Source organism: Anomaloglossus baeobatrachus, chromosome 3, assembly GCF_048569485.1.
Source record: "Anomaloglossus baeobatrachus isolate aAnoBae1 chromosome 3, aAnoBae1.hap1, whole genome shotgun sequence".
In the NCBI taxonomy this organism is placed as follows: domain Eukaryota; kingdom Metazoa; phylum Chordata; class Amphibia; order Anura; family Aromobatidae; genus Anomaloglossus; species Anomaloglossus baeobatrachus.
The window spans coordinates 577,510,403-577,533,512 of record NC_134355.1 but is presented as its reverse complement, the minus strand read 5'-3'; the positions used below and the strand labels follow the sequence as shown (position 1 = coordinate 577,533,512).

At 51.7% G+C, this 23,110-nt stretch overlaps 1 protein-coding gene across 1 annotated transcript in view; it reads left to right on the top strand.

Moving 5' to 3' along the window:
- RASA2 (RAS p21 protein activator 2) overlaps positions 1-23,110 on the top strand; it is a 181,015-nt gene that overhangs the window by 127,443 nt on the left and 30,462 nt on the right. The window lies entirely within an intron of this gene.

Genomic DNA, 23,110 nt, shown 5'->3' with positions numbered 1-23,110 from the left:
GACTCCTTTGTCATTAGATAACGAGTTCTTCTGCCCTCTATCACACCTGCGCTTGCAGATTTTAGAATTTCACTGTTAGGCTATGTGCCCACGGGACAATGTACTCGCAGATTTTGCCTCGGAAAACCTGCGGATATATATAGATTTTCTAGATAAATTCTCAGGTTCTAACAAGTACAGACACTCCCCATGTTTTCCTACGGGATTTGGCTAGTGCTGTATCAATGCTGCTGTATGTGCAGCTGCTGTATATGCTGCGGATGTCCTGCAGCCGCATGTAACTGCATGTCAATTATTCATACGGAAATATCTGCGACATTCCCGCTCCTCCACTATGGAGATACAGGCCGGGATTTCCACAGGTATTTCCGCACTTGTTCCGCAGCAAAAATGCTCGGAACCCGCAGCAATGGATAGCTGAGCATTCCGGGGAGCAGATGCGGGAAAACTGCGGAAATATCTGCGGGTACATTGTCCCGTGGGCACATAGCCTTAAGGTGGTTTTACACGCTACGAGATCGCTAAAGCGATCTCGTTGAGGGTCACAGAATTTGTGACGCACATCTGGTCGCTTTAGCGATGTCATTGCTTGTGACACCTATTAGCAATTTTGAATCGTTGCAAAAACGTTCTAAATCGCTAATCGGTGACATGCCCCCCTATGCCCAAATATCGTTGCTGCTGCAGTAACAATGTTGTTCCTCGTTTCTGCGGCAGCACACATCGCTACGTGTGACACCGCAGGAACGAGGAACCTCTCCTTACCTGCGTCCCGCCAGCAATGAGGAAGGAAGGAGGTGGGCGGAATGTTCGTCCCGCTCATCTCCGCCCCTCCGCTTTGATTGGGAGGCCGCTTAGTGACGTCTCTGTGACGCTAAACGAACCGCCCCCCCGCCATAATGTTTGCTACGGCAGCGAACACCACATATCGACCGTACGATGTGGGCAGGTGCTATCACGCTCGACATCGGTAGCATCGGCTAGTGATGTCGCAGCGTGTAAAGCGGCCTTTAGTGGATATACAGCCCATAGACAACCTATGGGTGCCGGACCTTTTTGGCTTTCTCAGAGTGTTGGCACCTACTGTTGGATTTCCAGTAGATTTCTATATTTTGCTCTTCTAATTAGTTACAGTGGAACCTCGCTTAACGAGTAACCCAGTTAACGAGAATTTCGCTTAACAAGCAAAGCTTTCTGTAAATTTGTAACTCGGTTTACGAGAAAGCTTTGCTGTACGAGCAAAATACTCACCGCACACACTTCCGGTCCTGTACATCCACCGCGCTCTAACCCACTCTTGCAGTCCACACAAACACACACAAGCGCGCACAAACACACACACACACACACGCACGCACGCACGCACGCACGCACGCACACACACACACACACACAGTATTATGCTCACCTTACCTTCCGTTCCATCGCCGGCCTCATGGATCTTGTAGTTCGCTGGTACATCGCGACGAGGGAGGAATCCTCGCGGCGAACTACAAGATCCAGGAGGCCGGCGATGGAACGTAAGGTAAGGTGAGCATAATATGTGTACCTTCAGTTCCATCGCCGGCCTCCTGGGTCCTGTAGTTCGCCGGTGTAGGCTGTGCATCGGCAACCATAGCGACGAAGCAGGAACTTCCTCTGTCATCGCTACTCAAAGGCAGCGCGCTGGCCAATCAGAGGCAAGCGGCTCCTGCCTTTTGACGTCAGCGCTCTGGGTGCGGAAGTTCCTCCCTCGTCGTGATGGTTACCCGATACACAGCCTGTACCGGAGAACAGCAAGCCCCAGGAGGCCGGCGATGGAACAGAAGGTAAGGTGAGCATAATATGTGTGTGTGTGTTTGTGTGTGTGTGTGCGTGCGTGCTTGTGCGTGCATGCTTGTGTGTGCGTACTTGTGCGTGCTTGTGTGTGCGTGCATGCTTGTGTGTGCGTGCTTGTATGTGCTTGTCTGTGCGTGTCTGTCTGTGTCTGTCTGTGTCTGTGTTTGTGCATGTGTGGAATGACACAATAGGGGACCAGGATGGGACATTTAACAAGTTGTGGAATGAATTGTCAGCATTGCAATGATTTCCTATGGGAAATCTTGCTTTGCAGAACGAGTAATTTGGTTAACAAGCACACTCCCAGAACGGATTGTTCTCGTTAACCAAGGTTCCACTGTATTTGCGACTAGTAACTATTTGGTTCGGATTGTTCGTAATGAATCCCAGAGTACTATTCTGCCATTTGTCATGAATAACGAACCTACTGCAAGGCAATGGGGAACCTGAGCAGTTTTCTGGGAATACCTCATGAAAAATGCTCAAGTTCCCCCTTGACTTGTAATGGGTTCGTTATTCGTGACGAATACCAGAACAGTACTAAGTATTCAGTCCGAATAATCCAAACCTGAATATTTTTAGGTTATGTGAATTGTCAGCAAGGGCATCTAGATATCCTGTTATCACAACTCGGGGGGCCGGGCCATTCATGGATTTTATCCTATGGATCATTTTTCCTCCTTCAGCCCATCCCTACAGGTTCCTAGAGACTCTAATCTAATTTGCTGCCCACCATCCTCTAGTCACTTAGTGCTTTGCAAGCTGACTGATCAATGAAAGACGTCCATCATGCAAAGTGCAGGATGGTACCAAGGGGGTCTGTAGTGAAATATGGACGCTGCAGAGAATGTTGAGACAAAACTATTTTTCTTCGGCGCTCCATTGGGAGACCCAGACGATTGGGTGTATAGCTACTGCCTCCGGAGGCCACACAAAGCACTACACTAAAAAGTGCAAGGCCCCTCCCCTTCTGGCTATACACCCCCCGTGGGATCACGGGCTTGCCCAGTTTTATGCTTTGTGCGAAGGAGGTCAGACATCCACGCATAGCTCCACTGTTTAGTCAGCAGTAGCTGCTGACTATGTCGGATGGAAGAAAAGAGGGCCCATACTAGGGCCCCCAGCATGCTCCCTTCTCACCCCACTTTTGTCGGCGGTGTTTGTTAAGGTTGAGGTACCCATTGCGGGTACGGAGGCTGGAGCCCACATGCTGTTTTCCTTCCCCATCCCCCTGAAGGGCTCTGGTGAAGTGGGATCTTACCGGCCTCCAGACTCTGAGGCCGGGCTCCATCCACAGACCCGGAGATCCTGCTGGATACGGAGCTAGGGTGCCGTCAGGGACAAAGCCCTGCAACATTCAGGTACTCTGTGTCTCCGTGCAGACAGGCACAGACACACTCCAGCGTTGCTGGGTGTTCTAGTGCGCCGGGGACAGTAGCGCTGCGCGCTTGGGGTTATACTCACTGCAGCTTTGCTGAGTGAGTTTATGTGTGGGGAACTACCGCGCCGGCCGCCATGGTGACTGCGGCGCGGCTGAGACTTGTGGTGCGCCGGGGACTTCGCGCCGACCGTGCTTTTACGACGGCAGCGCTTGTAAATCTAGTCCCCGGCTTCTGCGGCCTAGTTACGCTTCGTTCCCGCCCCCAGCCCTGTCAGTCAGGGAAGGGGAGAGACGCTGTACAATAGCAGCGCCGAGGGCTGGAGTCTTATTTACATACTCCAGCCCTCTCACTGGGCACAGTGGGACGCCAGTTCCCGCTCTTTGTCTGCAGCACGCCCACGGCCCGCCCCTCTTCACAGGACGCCGGCAGCCATTCCTGCACGCAGTCTGAGCTGGAGAACGGACATAGCCCTGGGAGACCCAGACAAGGGATTCTGGCGACCACACACCCGCTGTTAAGCGGGCGGTAACAGCACTTAGGTGCTGACCCCACTAGTGCCACAGTGTAGTTTTTGTGTACTTTTCTCTGTACCTATATATTGCACTGTACGGTCGCTTCTTGGCTTATACCCCTATATTGCTCTGAGGAGACAACAGCATGTCATCCGCAAAAAGCAAGGGTGCCAAGGCACGGGCTTCATATGCTGCCTGTACCGCATGTGGGGCTGATCTACCGGCAGGTTCCCCTGACCCCCATTGTGTGCAATGTTCGGTCCCTGTGCCACTTCGTCAGCCGGAGTCTATGCTAGTAGTGGCCCAGGCAGAGACGTCTGTGAACCCTGCCCCGGTGACGGGGACAGAATTTGCAGTTTTTGCTGATAAGATGTCTGTGACTATGACAAAAATTCTAGAAACCTTGCAGTCCAGGCCGGTCACTCAGACCATGGGCACTGCTGATTCAATGTTCTCCGGTCCCCCTCAGTTGGAACTAATCCGTGCTCCAAGGGGGTCCCAGACATCACAGGCTGAAGGCTCTGACTCGGACGACAGTCCCAGGCAGCCTAAGCGAGCTCGCTGGGAGAGACCCTCGGCGTCATCACGCTGGTCAGGGTCTCAGCGAGAGGATTCTCTGTATGATGAGACAGAGCTAGGTGATCAGGAGTCCAATCCTGAGACTGCTCTCAACCTGGATACCCCTGATGGTGACGCCATGGTGAATGATCTTATAGCGGCCATCAATAGACTGCTGGATATTTCTCCTCCAGCGGAGGAGGCAGCAGCACAGCAGGAGAAATTCCATTTTAGGTATCCCAAACGTAAATTGAGCTCTTTTCTGGACCACGCGGACTTCAGAGAAGCAGTCCAGAAACACCATGCTTATCCAGATAAGCGTTTCTCCAAACGTCTTAAGGATACACATTATCCCTTTCCCCCTGACGTGGTCAAACGCTGGACCCAGTGTCCAAAGGTGGACCCCCCAATCTCCAGGCTTGCGGCTAGATCCATAGTGGCAGTGGAAGATGGGGCTTCACTTAAAGATGCCAATGACAGACAGATGGACCTTTGGTTGAAATCTGTCTATGAAGCTATCGGCGCGTCGTTTGCTCCAGCATTCGCAGCCGTGTGGGCACTCCAGGCTATTTCAGCTGGTCTGGCGCAGGTGGACTCTATCATACGTCCATCAGTGCCGCAGGTGGCGTCCTTGACTTCGCAAATGTCTGCGTTTGCGACTTACGCTATCAATGCGGTCTTGGACTCTACCAGCCGTACGTCAATGGCGTCCGCCAACTCGGTGGTTTTACGCAGAGCCTTATGGTTAAAGGAATGGAAAGCAGATTCTGCTTCCAAAAAATGCTTAACCAGTTTGCCATTATCTCAAGACAGGCTGTTTGGTGAGCAATTAGCGGAAATCATTAAACAGTCCAAGGGTAAGGACTCTTCCTTACCCCAGCCTAGATCAAGCAAACCTCAACAGTGGAAGGGACAGTCGAGGTTTCGGTCCTTTCGAGGTTCGGGCAGGACCCAATTCTCCTCGTCCAAAAGGACTCAGAAGGAGCAGAGGAGCTCAGATTCCTGGCGGACTCACTCACGCCCAAAGAAAGCAGCCGGAGGAACCGCTTCCAAGCCGGCTGCCTCATGACTTTCGGCCTCCTCTCTCCGCATCCTCGGTCGGTGGCAGGCTCTCCCGCTTTTGCGGCATTTGGCTGCCACAGGTCAAAGACCGGTGGGTAACAGACATTTTGTCTCACGGGTACCGGATAGAATTCAGTTCTCATCCCCCGCCTCGGTTCTTCAGAACCTCCCCACATCCCGACCGAACCGATGCTCTTCTGCAAGCGGTGTGCTCGCTAAGGGCAGAGGGAGTGGTGATCCCTGTTCCTATTCAGGAACGAGGTCAAGGTTTTTACTCCAATCTGTTTGTGGTGCCAAAAAAGGACGGCTCTTTCCGTCCTGTTCTGGACCTAAAACTACTCAACAAGCACGTGAAAACCAGGCGGTTCCGGATGGAATCCCTCCGCTCCGTCATTGCCTCGATGTCTCAAGGAGATTTCCTAGCATCAATAGACATCAAAGATGCTTATCTCCACGTGCCGATTGCTCCAGAGCACAAGCGTTTTCTACGCTTCGTTATAGGAGACGAACACCTTCAGTTCGTAGCCCTGCCATTTGGTCTGGCGACAGCCCCACGGGTTTTCACCAAGGTCATGGCAGCAGTGGTAGCAGTCTTGCACTCTCAGGGACACTCGGTGATCCCTTACTTGGACGATCTGCTTGTCAAGGCACCCTCTCAAGAGGCATGCCAACACAGCCTGAACGTTGCGCTGGAGACTCTCCAGACTTTCGGGTGGATCATCAACTTTTCAAAGTCAAATCTGTCACCGACCCAATCGCTAACATATCTTGGCATGGAGTTTCATACTCTCTCAGCGATAGTGAAGCTTCCGATGGACAAGCAGCGTTCAATACAGTCAGGGGTGCACTCGCTCCTTCAAGGCCAGTCGCACCCCTTAAGACGCCTCATGCACTTCCTGGGGAAGATGGTGGCAGCAATGGAGGCAGTCCCGTTTGCGCAGTTTCATCTACGCCCACTTCAATGGGACATTCTCCACCAATGGGACGGGAAGTCGACGTCCTTAGACAGGAAAGTCTCCCTTTCCCAGACGACCAAGGACTCTCTTCAATGGTGGCTTCTTCCCACCTCATTATCACAGGGAAGGTCCTTCCTACCCTCATCCTGGGAGGTGGTCACGACAGACGCGAGTCTGTCAGGGTGGGGAGCAGTTTTTCTCCACCACAGGGCTCAGGGTACGTGGACTCAGCAGGAGTCCACCCTTCAGATCAATGTTCTGGAAATCAGGGCAGTGTATCTTGCCCTACAAGCCTTCCAGCAGTGGCTGGAGGGAAAGCAGATCCGAATTCAGTCGGACAACTCCACAGCGGTGGCATACATCAATCACCAAGGCGGGACACGCAGTCGGCAAGCCTTCCAGGAAGTCCGACGGATTCTGATGTGGGTGGAGGCCACGGCCTCCACCATCTCCGCAGTTCACATCCCCGGCGTAGAAAACTGGGAAGCGGACTTCCTCAGTCGCCAGGGTATGGACGCAGGGGAATGGTCCCTTCACCCGGACGTGTTTCAGGAAATCTGTCGCCGCTGGGGAAGGCCGGACGTCGACCTAATGGCGTCCCGGCACAACAACAAGGTCCCAACGTTCATGGCACGGTCTCGCGATCACAGAGCTCTGGCGGCAGACGCCTTAGTGCAAGATTGGTCGCAGTTCCAACTGCCCTATGTGTTTCCCCCTCTGGCACTCTTGCCCAGAGTGCTACGCAAGATCAGGTCCGAGTGCCGCCGCGTCCTTCTCGTCGCCCCAGACTGGCCGAGAAGGTCGTGGTATCCGGATCTGTGGCATCTCACGGTCGGCCAACCGTGGGCGCTACCAGACCGGCCAGACCTACTGTCACAAGGGCCGTTTTTCCATCTGAATTCTGCGGCCCTGAACCTGACTGTGTGGCCATTGAGTCCTGGATACTAGCATCTTCAGGATTATCTCAAGGGGTCGTGGCCACCATGAGACAGGCTAGGAAGCCCACGTCTGCTAAGATCTACCACAGAACGTGGAAGATTTTCTTATCCTGGTGCTCGGCACAGAGAGTGTCCCCCTGGCCATTTGCATTGCCTACTTTTCTTTCCTTCCTGCAATCTGGTTTGGAAAAAGGTTTATCCCTCGGCTCCCTTAAAGGGCAAGTCTCAGCGCTATCGGTATTTTTTCAAAAGCGTCTAGCACGACTTCCTCAGGTACGCACGTTCCTGCAGGGGGTTTGTCACATCGTCCCTCCGTACAAACGGCCGTTAGATCCATGGGATCTGAACAGGGTACTAGTTACTCTCCAGAAGCCGCCCTTCGAGCCTCTGAAGGATGTTTCACTTTCTCGACTTTCACAGAAAGTGGCTTTTCTGGTAGCGGTCACGTCTCTTCGGAGGGTATCCGAGCTGGCAGCGTTGTCATCCAAAGCTCCCTTCCTGGTTTTTCACCAGGACAAGGTAGTGCTGCGCCCGATTCAGGAGTTTCTCCCTAAGGTGGTATCCTCCTTTCATCTCAATCAGGATATCTCCTTACCTTCCTTTTGTCCTCATCCAGTTCATCGTTTTGAAAAGGATTTACATTTGTTGGATCTCGTGAGAGCACTCAGAATCTACATTTCCCGCACGGCGCCCCTGCGCCGCTCGGATGCACTTTTTGTCCTTGTCGCTGGTAAGCGCAAAGGATCGCAGGCTTCCAAATCCACCCTGGCTCGATGGATCAAGGAACCAATTCTTGAAGCCTACCGTTCTGCTGGGCTGCCGGTTCCATCAGGGCTGAAGGCCCATTCTACCAGAGCCGTGGGTGCGTCCTGGGCATTACGACACCAGGCTACGGCTCAACAGGTGTGCCAGGCAGCTACCTGGTCGAGTCTGCACACTTTCACCAAACATTATCAGGTGCATACCTACGCTTCGGCGGACGCCAGCCTAGGTAGAAGAGTCCTGCAGGCGGCGGTTGCCTCCTCGTAGGAGAGGGCTGTTTTGCAGCTCAAACTTGAGGTGTTACTTTACCCACCCAGGGACTGCTTTTGGACGTCCCAATCGTCTGGGTCTCCCGATGGAGCGCCGAAGAAGAAGGGAATTTTGTTACTTACCGTAAATTCCTTTTCTTCTAGCTCCAATTGGGAGACCCAGCACCCGCCCTGTTTCCTTCGGGATTTTTGGTTTTTTCGGGTACACATGTTGTTCATGTTGAACGGTTTCAGTTCTCCGATGTTACTTCGGATTGAATTTGTTTAAACCAGTTATTGGCTTTCCTCCTTCTTGCTTTAGCACTAAAACTGAGCAAGCCCGTGATCCCACGGGGGGTGTATAGCCAGAAGGGGAGGGGCCTTGCACTTTTTAGTGTAGTGCTTTGTGTGGCCTCCGGAGGCAGTAGCTATACACCCAATCGTCTGGGTCTCCCAATTGGAGCTAGAAGAAAAGGAATTTACGGTAAGTAACAAAATTCCCTTCATTTTTTTATTTTTTTATTTTTTTTTATTTCCATTTCACAAAAGAGAGACATCATGCAATTTTCACACTGACCACTGGGGCTTTTTTAGACTTCCTGTTACAGAAAACTTACATTACAATGACAGAGAACACCGCTATACACAGAAGATAACACCGGAGCCGCCAATCACAAGAGGTGGTGTCACAGCTCACTCTGCTCCTCTAATCTTCACCTCTGCACACACTCATTAGATGCGTTAATGCAAAAGATGGGGTGTGGTCAATCTATTGCTGCTAATGTTCATATGCACTTCCTTATAGAACAAAATATATCAGTCTATAACATCCACAATAACCAGTATGCAAATTGCAAGGTTTCTATTTTTTTAATACAGATTGTGATATGAAAGATTAAAAAAAAAAATCAAAAATGTAAAAAAATAAATATACATTTGACCTAAAATCCTATTTTAAACAAAAAGTGATATCATGATGACCCATTCCCTTTAACCCTTTTTTTGTCAGGGGTTTCTTCACATTTTGCATCCCTGGGAGCCAAGACAATTTTTGATGTGGGCAAATAAAACTTAAATTATAAATTGATTTGAACCTAAAACACCTAGAAGTAGATACCTGGCACAATATCAACGTGCCACTTAGAACATTTATACAAGGGCTCTTTATTTTGTTGTTTTTTAATAACCCTTTGTAATTTACCTTTTGTAGTCTAATTTGATTTGATATGTGTTGAATTTTTTAAACTAAAAAAAATTAAAATTTTTTACAATTAAAGGCCCCAATTCATCATTTTGCTTTTTTTTCAAGTCACCTTCCTTGTCTGTCTTGTGGTATCCGTTGCTGTTGGAGCCGAATTTTTCAAAATGACTCCTGCGATTCACAAATTTGGAGCTGTTTTCTGCATTCAACTGTTTTTGCGACTTTACAAATACATTGAGGAGGACTGGAATGCGGTTGCGGTAATTCTGAGACTTTTTAAAAAGTCACAATAGATGAATCCAGTGGAATCCTCTAGACTCTCTAAACTCCGCCCAGAAAGCGGAAAAAAACCAGAGGCGAGTAGGTATAAAATAGACGTAAAAAAAGGCGCAAATAGAATAATGAATTGGGTGTAAACAAACTAAAAAATAACAGACATAAAGGCCTTTATAAATTGGGGCCTTAAAGGGAAACGGTCACCAGATTTGGTGACTATAAACTGCGGCCGCCACCACCAGTGAGCCCTTATATACAGCATTCCAGAATCCTGTATATAAAACCCTAGGCCACACTGTATAACGGAAAAAAACACTTTTATAATACTCACCTAGGGGGTGGTCCGGTCAGATGGGTGTTGTTGCTCTCCAGTCCGGCTTCTTCTCTCTAATTCATTCTCCGTCCTCCTTCTACCCAACCCAGTGTGGATGAGGCGTCTACGTCATCCACACAGGCCGGCATTGAGGTCCTGCACAGGTGCACTGTGATTTACCTGGGTGAGGACAGATCAAAGTTCTGTAATATGCAGACGCGAGGAAAGGTTAAACACCGCCTTCACATGTGCGCTACAATACTTTTATCTGCCCTGAGCCGGGTAAATCACAGAGTGCCTGCACAGGATCTCAATGCTGATCTATGTGGATGACATAGGATGCATCATGCACACGGGCTTCAGAAAAAGGAGGACGGCGATCACCGAAGAGAGGAGGCGCTGGACTGGGAGCAACGACACCCATTGGACCAAACTGCCCCCTAGGGGAGTATTTTAAGTGTTTTTACGTTCTATATAGCAGCCTGGGATCTTATATACAGTGTTCTGGAATTTTGTATATAAGAGCCCACTGGTGGTGGCCGCAGCTTATAGTCACCAAATCTGGTGACAGGTTCCCTTTAATGTGTTTAATATGTTTGACTTTAAAACAGGTACTGCTCAAAATATCCCATGTGTGTCCAGTAGTTTTTATTGTTTTTTATCTGTCCATTTATTATTTCACACATTAGATGGCTTATAAGTTTCGCAGCAATTTTTCAAACTTTTTAAGGAACTTTTGAAACCAATACCTTTTTAAAGGCTGATTCAGTTCTTCAGTGCCTTCTTTAGTGTCCTGTATATAATAAAGAAAAAAAGACAAAAAAACACACGGTGCACCATTTGAAAAGGGCCTTCTTATAGATATCAAAATAATGTTTAGTAAGTTTGCTTACTCTTCAGGTACACCACATAGTCTAACACAACATGAAATTAATAAATAAAAAGTGTAAGGTTTTATATTAAAGTATTATCCTTACATTTTTCATCTTCAAACTGAGTATTAGGAGGAAAAAGAACTTTTTCAATGCAATTTCCCCCACCTCCCCCACCCTTCCCTAAGTATGGCAACGTACAGTGTATGTATGTACACATATATGTGTGTGTGCGTATATATGTATAGATATGTATGTGTGTGTGTGTGTGTATGTGTATATATATATATGATCAGCGTGAGTGTGTGGGTATATATATAATACGTGTGTGTGTGTATATATATATATATATATATATATGAGACCAGTGAGTGTGTAAATATGTGTATATACATAGAGATGTATGTGTGTGTGTGTGTGTGTGTGTGTGTGTGTATATGTGTATATATATATATATATATGGTTGTTCACTATTTGGGAACAGAGTGAGGCTCCAAGGGGAAGGTTTCCCAATTAAAGCTTAAATGTCTCCATACCGAATTTTCACAGCTCCTGAGATCAGAACAGGACAATCCCTCCCCCAGAAGTGACCCCATTTTTGGAAATTATTTCATGACTCCAAAGTGTTTTCAAGAACCTTAATGTGCATCAGATGGCAAAAAGTGAAAAATTTCCTTTTTTTCTTTGTCGCTCCATTGGGAGACCCAGACAATTGGGTGTATAGCTTCTGCCTCCGGAGGCCACGCAAAGTATTACACTTAAAAGTGTAAAGCCCCTCCCCTTCTGCCTATACACCCCCCGTGCCTCACGGGCTCCTCAGTTTTCATGCTTTGTGCGAAGGAGGCTGACATCCACGCATAGCTCCACATCTTGGTCAGCAGCAGCTGCTGACTAGGTCGGATGGAAGAAAAGAGGGCCCATAACAGGGCCCCCAGCATGCTCCCTTCTCACCCCACTCTGGTCGGCGGTGCTGTTAAGGTTGAGGTACCCATTGCGGGTACACAGGCAGGAGCCACATGCTGTTTTCCTTCCCCATCCCTTAATGGGCTCTGGGTGAAGTGGGATCCTAATCGGTCTCCAGGCACTGAGACCGTGCTCCCTCCGCAGCCCCTGGGGAATCTGCTGGACAGGAGCCGGGTATCGTCAGGGACAAGGCCCTGCTACTGTGAGGTACTCTGTGTCCCCCTGGGGGACCGCGCATGGAGCGCTTGTGCCATACACACTGCAGCACTGCTGGGTGTGTTAGTGCGCCGGGGACTACCGCGCCGGCCGCGCTTATTTGCCAGCCGCGCTTATAACTTTAGTCCCCGGCTTTTGCGGCCTAGTATCGCATATTCCCGCCCCCAGGCCTGCCAGTCAGGGGAAGGGCGGGACGCTGCACAGGACGTCAGCGCTGAGGGCTGCAGCATACTCTGTATCCTCCTCCCCCCTCACTCAGCTCAGTGGGGCATCAGATTCCCGCACTTTCTGGGGCACGCCCACAGCCCCCTCCTCCCCACAGAACGCCGGCAGCCATTCCTGTCAGCACTTCTGACGCTGGAGAGGAGAGACAACACGGCTCTGGGAGGCCCAGGCAAGGGAATCTGGTGATCACACAACTGCTTTGAGCGGTCGGTAAGCAGCACCAGGGTGCTGGCCCCACTGAGTGCCGAAGTGTACATATATATATATATGCTTATATGCTATACATTTACACTGTACGGTCGCACTGTTGATTTTTGGCTATATACCCTCCTGGATTGTACTCAGAGGAGACAACAGCATGTCGTCCGCAAAAAGCAAGGGTGCCAAAGCACAGGCTTACTTTGCAACCTGTACCTCATGTGCGGCTATACTACCGGCAGGTTCCACCGATCCTCATTGTGTGCAATGCTCGGCCCCTGTGGCACTTACTCAGCCGGAGCCTCTGCTACTGGTGGCCCAGGTGGAACCACCTGCTACCACTGTCCAGGTGACAGGGACGGAGTTTGCAGTATTTGCTGACAAACTGTCTGAGAGTATGGATAAATGGTCTGCTAAGATACTAGAAGCCTTACAGTCCAGACCGGTGACTCAGGCCACGGGCACTGTTCAATCATTGACCCCAGGCCCCCCTCAGTTGGAGCAGCAAAGTGCTCCTGGGGTGACCCATAGGTCCCAGGGTGAGGTCTCTGACACGGACCGCAGTCCCAGGCCGCCTAAACGGGCTCGCTGGGAAATTCCCTCGACCTCATCACACTGTTCGGAGTCTCAGCAGGAGGACTCTCTGGATGATGAAGCGGAGGTAGCAGATCAGGATTCTGATCCTGATGCCGCTCTCAACCTAGATACACCTGAAGGTGACGCCATAGTGAATGACCTTATAGCGACCATCAATCAGGTGTTGGATATTTCTCCACCAGCTCCTCCAATTGAGGAGTCAGCTTCTCAGCAGGAGAAATTCTGTTTCAGGTTTCCCAAGCGTACATTGAGTACGTTTCTGGATCACTCTGACTTCAGAGAGGCAGTCCAGAAACACCGAGCTTGTCCAGATAAGCGTTTTTCCAAGCGCCTTAAGGATACACGTTATCCCTTCCCCCCTGACGTTGTCAAGGGCTGGGCTCAGTGTCCCAAGGTGGATCCTCCAGTCTCCAGACTGGCGGCTAGATCCATAGTTGCAGTGGAAGATGGGGCTTCACTCAAAGATGCCACTGACAGACAGATGGAGCTCTGGTTGAAATCCATCTATGAAGCTATCGGCGCGTCTTTTGCTCCAGCATTCGCAGCCGTATGGGCACTCCAAGCTATCTCAGCTTGTCATGCGCAGATTAATGCAGTCACACGTACGTCTGCTCCGCAAGTGGTGTCCTTAACCTCTCAGGCGTCGGCGTTTGCGCCCTACGCCATTAATGCTGTCCTGGACTCTGCGAGCCGTACGGCGGTAGCATCCGCCAATTCGGTGGCAGTCCGCAGGGCCATGTGGCTACGTGAATGGAAGGCAGACTCTGCTTCCAAAAAGTTCTTAACCGGTTTGCCATTTTCTGGCGACCGTCTGTTTGGTGAGCGATTGGACGAAATCATTAAACAATCCAAGGGAAAGGACTCATCCTTACCCCAGTCCAAACCAAACAGACCTCAACCACGGAAGGTACAATCGAGGTTTCGGTCCTTTCGGTCCGCGGGCAGGTCTCAATTCTCCTCGTCCAAAAGGCCTCAGAAGGATCAGAGGAACTCCGATTCATGGCAGTCTAAGTCACGTCCTAAAAAGACCGCCGGGGGAACCGCTCCCAAAGCGGCCTCCTCATGACTTTCGGCCTCCCCAAACCGCATCCTCGGTCGGTGGCAGGCTTTCCCGCTTTTGCGACGCCTGGCTGCCACAGGTAAAAGACCGTTGGGTGAGAGACATTCTGTCTCACGGTTACAGGATAGAGTTCAACTCTCGTCCTCCGACTCGGTTCTTCAGAACATCGCCGCCCCCCGAGCGAGCCGATGCTCTTCTTCAGGCGGTGTGCACTCTGAAGGCAGAAGGAGTGGTGATCCCTGTTCCTTTTCAGCAACAGGGTCAAGGTTTTTACTCCAACTTGTTCGTGGTGCCGAAAAAGGACGGATCCTTCCGTCCTGTTCTGGACCTAAAACTGCTCAACAAACATGTAAAAACCAGGCGCTTCCGGATGGAATCGCTCCGCTCCGTCATCGCCTCAATGTCCCAAGGAGATTTTCTAGCATCAATCGACATCAAAGATGCTTATCTCCACGTACCGATTGCTCCAGAGCATCAGCGCTTCCTGCGTTTCGCCATAGTGGACGAACACCTTCAGTTCGTGGCACTGCCTTTCGGCTTGGCGACAGCCCCACGGGTCTTCACCAAGGTCATGGCAACAGTAGTAGCAGTTCTGCACTCTCAGGGACACTCGGTGATCCCTTACTTAGACGATCTGCTTGTCAAGGCACCCTCTCAAGTGGCATGCCAACACAGCCTGAGCATTGCTCTAGAGACTCTCCAGAGTTTCGGATGGATCATCAATTTTCCAAAGTCAAATCTGACACCGGCCCAATCACTGACATATCTTGGCATGGAGTTTCATACTCTCTCAGCGATAGTGAAACTTCCGCTGGACAAACAGCGTTCACTGCAGACAGGGGTGCAATCTCTCCTTCAAGGCCAGTCACACCCCTTGCGGCGCTTCATGCACTTCCTAGGGAAGATGGTAGCAGCAATGGAGGCAGTTCCTTTTGCGCAGTTTCATCTGCGTCCACTTCAATGGGACATTCTCCGCAAATGGGACAGGAAGTCGACGTCCCTCGACAGGAACGTCTCCCTGTCTCGGGCAGCCAAGGCTTCCCTTCAGTGGTGGCTTCTTCCCACTTCTCTGTCGAAGGGGAAATCCTTCCTGCCCCCATCCTGGGCTGTGGTCACGACGGACGCGAGCCTGTCAGGGTGGGGAGCGGTCTTTCTCCACCACAGGGCTCAGGGTACTTGGACTCAGCCAGAGTCCTCCCTTCAGATCAATGTTCTGGAGATAAGGGCAGTGTATCTTGCCCTAAAGGCGTTCCAGCCGTGGCTGGAAGGCAAGCAGATCCGAATTCAGTCGGACAACTCCACAGCGGTGGCTTACATCAACCACCAAGGCGGAACACGCAGTCGGCAAGCCTTCCAGGAAGTCCGGCGGATTCTGCTATGGGTGGAAGCCACAGCCTCCACCATATCCGCAGTTCACATCCCGGGCGTAGAAAACTGGGAAGCAGACTTTCTCAGTCGCCAGGGCATGGACGCAGGGGAATGGTCCCTTCACCCGGACGTGTTTCAGGAGATCTGTTGCCGCTGGGGGATGCCGGACGTCGACCTAATGGCGTCCCGGCACAACCACAAGGTCCCGACATTCATGGCACGGTCTCAAGATCACAGAGCTCTGGCGTCAGACGCTTTAGTTCAGGATTGGTCGCAGTTTCAACTCCCTTATGTGTTTCCTCCTCTGGCACTGTTGCCCAGAGTGTTACGCAAGATCAGGTCCGACTGCCGCCGCGCCATCCTCGTCGCTCCAGACTGGCCGAGGAGGTCGTGGTACCCGGATCTGTGGCATCTCACGGTGGGCCAACCGTGGGCACTACCAGACCGACCAGACTTGCTGTCTCAAGGACCGTTTTTCCATCTGAATTCTGCGGCCCTCAACCTGACTGTGTGGCCATTGAGTCCTGGATCCTAGCGTCTTCAGGGTTATCTCAAGAGGTCATTGCCACTATGAGACAGGCTAGGAAACCAACGTCCGCCAAGATCTACCACAGGACGTGGAGGATATTCTTATCTTGGTGCTCTGATCAGGGTTTTTCTCCCTGGCCATTTGCCTTGCCCACTTTTCTTTCCTTCCTTCAATCCGGATTGGAAAAAGGTTTGTCGCTCGGCTCCCTTAAGGGACAAGTCTCAGCGCTCTCTGTGTTCTTTCAGAAGCGCCTAGCCAGACTTCCACAGGTCCGCACGTTCCTGCAGGGGGTTTGTCACATAGTCCCTCCTTACAAGCGGCCGTTAGAACCCTGGGATCTGAACAGGGTGCTGATGGCTCTTCAGAAACCACCTTTTGAGCCAATGAGGGATATTCCTCTCTCACGCCTTTCGCAGAAAGTGGCCTTCCTAGTAGCAGTCACATCACTTCGGAGAGTGTCTGAGCTAGCAGCGCTGTCATGCAAAGCCCCTTTCCTGGTGTTTCACCAGGACAAGGTGGTTCTGCGTCCGGTTCCGGAATTTCTTCCTAAGGTGGTATCCCCCTTTCATCTCAATCAGGATATCTCCTTACCCTCTTTTTGTCCTCATCCAGTTCACCAATGTGAAAAGGATTTGCACTTGTTAGATCTGGTGAGAGCACTCAGACTCTACATTTCTCGTACGGCGCCCCTGCGCCGCTCGGATGCACTCTTTGTCCTTGTCGCTGGCCAGCGTAAAGGGTCACAGGCTTCCAAATCAACCCTGGCTCGGTGGATCAAGGAACCTATTCTCGAAGCCTACCGATCTTCTGGGCTTCCGGTTCCCTCAGGGCTAAGGGCCCATTCTACCAGAGCCGTGGGTGCGTCCTGGGCATTGCGGCACCAGGCTACGGCTCAGCAGGTGTGTCAGGCAGCTACCTGGTCGAGACTGCACACTTTCACGAAACACTATCAGGTGCATACCTATGCTTCGGCAGATGCCAGCCTAGGTAGGCAAGTCCTTCAGGCGGCGGTTGCCCACCTGTAGGAAGGGGCCGTTTTACGGCTCTATTTCGAGGTTTTACTTTACCCACCCAGGGACTGCTTTTGGACATCCCAATTGTCTGGGTCTCCCAATGGAGCGACAAAGAAGAAGGGAATTTTGTTTACTTACCGTAAATTCCTTTTCTTCTAGCTCCAATTGGGAGACCCAGCACCCGCCCCTGTTCCCTTCGGGCTGTTGTTCTTTGTGTACACATGTTGTTCATGTTCAATGGTTTCAGTTCTCCGAAATTTCTTCGGATTGAATTTACTTTAAACCAATTTATAACTTTTCCTCCTTCTTGCTTTTGCACCAAAACTGAGGAGCCCGTGAGGCACGGGGGGTGTATAGGCAGAAGGGGAGGGGCTTTACACTTTTAAGTGTAATACTTTGTGTGGCCTCCGGAGGCAGAAGCTATACACCCAATTGTCTGGGTCTCCCAATTGGAGCTAGAAGAAAAGGAATTTACGGTAAGTAAACAAAATTCCCTTCATTTCTCCGCAATTCGAGATGTTTTTTCCAGAGTTGACTGTGATATAAGTGATGTATTGACTTTGTTCTGTGAATCCGTGCAATTAACAAGATATCAAATGTGTGTTTTCCCATGCTTCCACATTACAAATTCTTTAAAAAAAAAAAAAAAAAACATTTTTGCTTTGCCATGTAACCCTTTTATTTTTTGTTGACGCTGCTGTAAAAAGGCAGATTTTTGAAGAATAAGAACCTGTGCGCACACTGTTTTTTCCTTGTTTTTTGCTGCAGAGCGGGTGCGATTTTTGTTCATAAACTTCATGCAGTCCTTTCCCAGCAAAATCTATGAGAAATCCAAAATGGTGTGCGCACGCTGCGTTTTTTTCTTTATCGTTCCTTATGGGAGACCCAAACCATGGGTGTATAGCTTCTGCCTCCGGAGGACACACAAAGTACTACACTCAAATGTGTAGCTCCTCCCTCCGGGCTATATACACCCCCTGGATGACAATCTAACCAGTTCAATGCTTTGTGTTTCAGGAGGTCACACACACTTGCATTCTCTGATATTTTTTTCATTTTTATTTTAATTTTAAAGATTTGGAAGAAAAGCGGGTCCAGTCTGGACTCCCGGCTTGTCCCTTCACACCCCACTCTGTCGGCGGTGCTGTTAAGGTTGACTTTATAAGGCTGGAGCCTTCACATGCCGCGCTCCTTCACATCCTCTGTCGAGGCTCTGGTTTGAAGTGGGAGCCGTCTCGGTCCTCTCTGCTTGCAGGAGACCGGTCTCCATCCACAGCCCTGTCTGGTTTCTGCTGGAAGGAGCGTTTATCCCCTCTCAGGGACTGGCCCTGCGTCTCAAAGCTAAGTATTGAGACGTTTCTCAGGGGTCCCGGGTACTTTTATTAGGGGGACAGTATGTGTTTTATCGTTACTGTAAATTCCGGCCGGTTCTGGGGGTTTCCCCTGAGAACCGCGCCGAAGGTGCCTGCTCGTCGGCCGCATTTTAAAATCTAGGCCCCGGCTTCAGTTTGGGCCTAGTTTCGGTTTCGGCTCCTCTGCATGTCATGCATGCAGGATGCATAGCGTGGCGCCGCCCACCGCTCGGCCAGCAGAGGGGAGGACACTCCTCTCTGGGGAGATGTTTCCTCCTCTGTATCTCTCCCTGGCCCTCCGTTTTCCCGCTCTGGGGCTAATACCCGCCCCCCCTCCTCCTTCCAGCGCCATTTTCTCAGCGTTCTTACACTGGACGGCGCTGGATGCTGCAGCTGTTTAGAAAGGCTGACGCTTCACTGGGGCTTTGAGTTGTGGAATCCGGAGGGCACACAGAGAGCGGGCTGGTAAGCCGCAACCTCCGGTTGTGGGCTTTTATTACACTCTCAGGGCATTCTATAGGAGTGTATTACTACTGCAGAGCTTCCACCTCAGCAGCATGTCTGTCACCCGAAGCAAGGCTGCAAACATGTACGCTATATGCACTGCTTGTAAGCTCATTCTGCCAGAGCCAAGCACATACCCACATTGTGATGCCTGTGCTAATATGGTTGTGTCTCAGCCTGGAGCCTCCTCAGGGGTCCCTCCGGCTACTCCGGCCCCGGTGGCTGAACCCCCGGCTTGGGTAGCTTCCTTTTCACAAGCTATTTCCCAGTCTTTTGCCGACTCCATGGGGCAGCTGTCCCGGACACTGCTGACCATGCATCAGCCCCCTTCTCAGGGTGCCTCTGCTGCTCCGAGCTCTGCAGAGCTCTCAGAGCATGTCCTAGGACCCCGTCCCCCTAAACGGAGACGCAGGGACCCTTCTCCTTCCTCTTCCCACGGCTCTGATTCACGTGCCGAGGTGCAGGGCGAGGAGGATTCGTTTACTGTGGGCTAAGACGCTACCTCTATGTACCCCATTGACTTGTCTGAGGGTGATGCGGATGTTAGTGACTTGATTGCGTCCATTAACTCCGTTCTGAACCTCAACCCACAAGAGTCAGAGGAACAACCCTCTCTGGTAGAGATACACCAGTTTACCTCACCTAAGAAAGCTAGGAGTATGTTTTTTAACCACTCCAGCTTTCACACCACTGTTACCAAGCCCAGGGCCTGTCCTGACAAACGTTTTCCGAAGCGTAGTTCAGATGACCGTTTTCCCTTTCCACCAGAGGTGGTTAAGGACTGGGCCCAGTCCCCAAAGGTAGACCCTCCGGTGTCCAGAATCTCAGCCCGCACAGTCGTAGCTGTGGCTGATGGCACTTCTCTTAAGGATCCCACTGACCGCCAGGTTGACCTTCTGGCCAAGTCTGTATATGAGGCGGCAGGAGCCTCGTTCTCCCCGTCTTTTGCGGCAGTGTGGGCTCTTAAGGCAGTCTCTGCCTCTCTGGCGGAGATACATTCCCTCACCAGGGACTCTATTCCTGAGACGGATGCCTTAACTTCTCAAGCTTCGGCTTTTGCATCCTACGCCATGTCTGCCATCCTGGAGGCTTCTCACCGCACGGCGGTGGCCTCCGCTAACTCCCTCGCGATCCGCAGGATCTTGTGGCTTCGAGAGTGGAAAGCAGACGCTTCCTCTAAGAAGTACCTTGCGAGTCTCCCTTTTGCTGGGTCCCGGCTGTTTGGGGAACAGCTGGATGACATAATTAAGGAAGCTACTGGCGGGAAGAGTACTTCCTTGCCACAAACTAAAGCCAAGAAACCTGTCCAGGGCAGGAACCAATCGAGGTTTCGTTCCTTTCGTTCCTCTAACTGGTCTTCCTCTAAGCCCTCGACCTCGTCCACTACCGCAGCCAAGGATTGTAAATCCAACTGGCGCGCTAAGCCGCGTCCTCAGAAGACCGGAGGAGCCGCTGCCACTAAGGCAGCCTCCTCTTGACTATCTGGCTGCGCCAGCAACGTCATTGGTCGGTGGCAGGCTCTCCCACTTTGGCGACGTGTGGTTTCAACACGTCTCCGATCAGTGGGTGCGGGATATCATCTCCCACGGCTACAGGATAGAATTTTCTTCCAGCCCGCCAAACAGATTTTTTCTGTCCACCCCCCCCTGCTCCAAAGCCGCCGCCTTCTCTCAGGCCGTGGCATCCCTGCAGGCCAACGGTGTAATTGTTCCGGTTCCCGCCCGGGAACGGTTCAGCGGTTTCTACTCAAACCTTTTTCTAGTCCCCAAAAAGGACGATTCCTTCCGGCCCATCCTGGATCTCAAGCTTCTCAACAAGCATGTTCAGGTGCGGCACTTACGCATGGAATCTCTGAGATCGGTCATTGCCTCAATGACTCAAGGAGATTTTCTGGCATCCATCGACATCAGAGATGCCTATCTGCATGTGCCTATTGCGGTTTCACACCAGCGTTGGCTACACTTTGCAATCGGAGAGGAACATTTCCAATTCGTGGCTCTCCCCTTCGGCTTAGCCACGGCCCCTCGAGTATTCACCAAGGTCATGGCAGCAGTGGTTGCGGTCCTGCACCTCCAGGGGTTGGCAGTGATTCCTTACCTGGACGACCTTCTAGTCAAGGCCTCATCCAGTGCAGACTGCCAGCGGAGTGTCTCTCTCACTCTCGCCACGCTAGTTCAGTTCGGGTGGCTTCTCAACCTGCCCAAGTCCACTCTGACCCCGACCCAGGTGCTTTTGTACCTAGGGATGCAATTCGAGACTCTGCCGGCACTTGTCAAGTTGCCCTTAGTCAAACAGCAGTCCCTTCGTCTGGCGGTGCGCTCTCTGCTGAGGCACCGCCGTCATTCCATCAGGCACCTCATGCAGGTGCTGGGTCAGATGGTGGCGTCAATGGAAGCGGTTCCCTTTGCCCAGTTCCATCTGCGTCCCCTGCAGCTGGACATTCTCCGCTGTTGGGACAAGCGGATCTCTTCCTTGCACAGGCTGGTGGCTCTGTCGTCACAGACCAGGAGCTCCCTTCAGTGGTGGCTTCGGCCCCTCTCTCTGTCACAGGGACGCTCCTTCCTGACTCCGTCCTGGGTGATCCTCACCACGGATGCCAGCCGCTCCGGTTGGGGAGCAGTATTTCTCCATCACCGAGCACAGGGCACTTGGACTCCGTCCGAATCAGCCCTCTCGATCAATGTGCTGGAGATCAGAGCTGTGTTTCTAGCTCTCCTAGCCTTTCACCACCTGTTGGCGGGCAGACACATTCGAGTTCAGTCGGACAACGCGACAGCGGTTGCCTACATCAATCACCAGGGCGGGACTCACAGCCGTCTGGCGATGTTTGAGGTTCAACGAATCCTCCAGTGGACGGAGGACTCCAAGTCCACCATATCCGCAGTCCACATCCCAGGCGTGGAAAACTGGGAGGCCGATTACCTCAGCCGTCAAACCGTGGACAGCGGCGAGTGGGCCCTGCATCCGTCAGTGTTCAGATCAATCTGCCGCAAGTGGGGCACTCCGGAAGTTGATCTAATGGCATCCCGGCACAACAACAAGGTTCCGGTTTACGTGGCTCGCTCCCACGATCCTCAAGCCTTCGCAGCAGACGCACTGGTTCAAGATTGGTCTCAGTTCCGTCTGGCCTATGTGTTTCCCCCTCTAGCGCTCTTGCCCAGGGTTCTGCGCAAGATCAGAATGGAGGGCCGTCGAGTCATACTCATTGCTCCGGACTGGCCCAGGCGAGCTTGGTACCCAGACCTGCTCCGTCTGTCCGTAGAGGCGCCGTGGCATCTCCCGGACCGTCCAGACCTTCTCTCTCAAGGTCCGTTCTTCCGCCAGAATTCTGCGGCTCTCAGATTGACGGCGTGGCTCTTGAGTCCTGGATCCTGACGGCTTCAGGCATTCCCTCTGAGGTCATCTCCACCATGACTCAGGCTCGGAAGTCTTCCTCGGCCAAGATTTACCACAGGACTTGGAGGATCTTCCTGTCCTGGTGTCGCTCTTCCGGCCATGCTCCTTGGCCGTTCTCCTTGCCGACCATCCTGTCTTTTCTACAGTCCGGTCTACAGCTAGGACTGTCCCTCAATTCCCTCAAGGGACAGGTGTCGGCTCTGTCGGTATTGTTCCAGCGGCGTATCGCCCGACTGGCCCAGGTGCGCACCTTCATGCAGGGCGCATCTCACATCATTCCTCCTTACCGGCGGCCCTTGGATCCCTGGGACCTTAATCTGGTCCTCACGGCCTTACAGAAACCCCCCTTTGAGCCTCTCAGGGAGGTTCCCTTGTTTAGACTTTCACAGAAAGTTGTTTTTCTAGTAGCCATAACTTCTCTCAGGAGAGTTTCTGATTTGGCTGCGCTCTCTTCGGAATCCCCCTTTTTGGTGTTTCACCAAGACAAGGTGGTTCTCCGTCCGACTCCGGACTTTCTCCCTAAGGTGGTGTCTCCTTTCCACCTTAACCAGGACATTTCATTGCCTTCTCTTTGTCCGGCCCCTGTGCATCGCTTTGAGAAGGCGTTGCACTCCTTAGATTTGGTGCGGGCGTTCCGAATCTATGTGTCACGCACCGCCGTTTTTAGGCGGTGCACCCCACTTTTTGTGCTAACCACTGGTCAGCGCAAGGGTCTCGCTGCTTCTAAACCGACCCTAGCTCGTTGGATCAGGTCGGCTATCACCGATGCCTACCAGTGTTCTCAGGTGCCT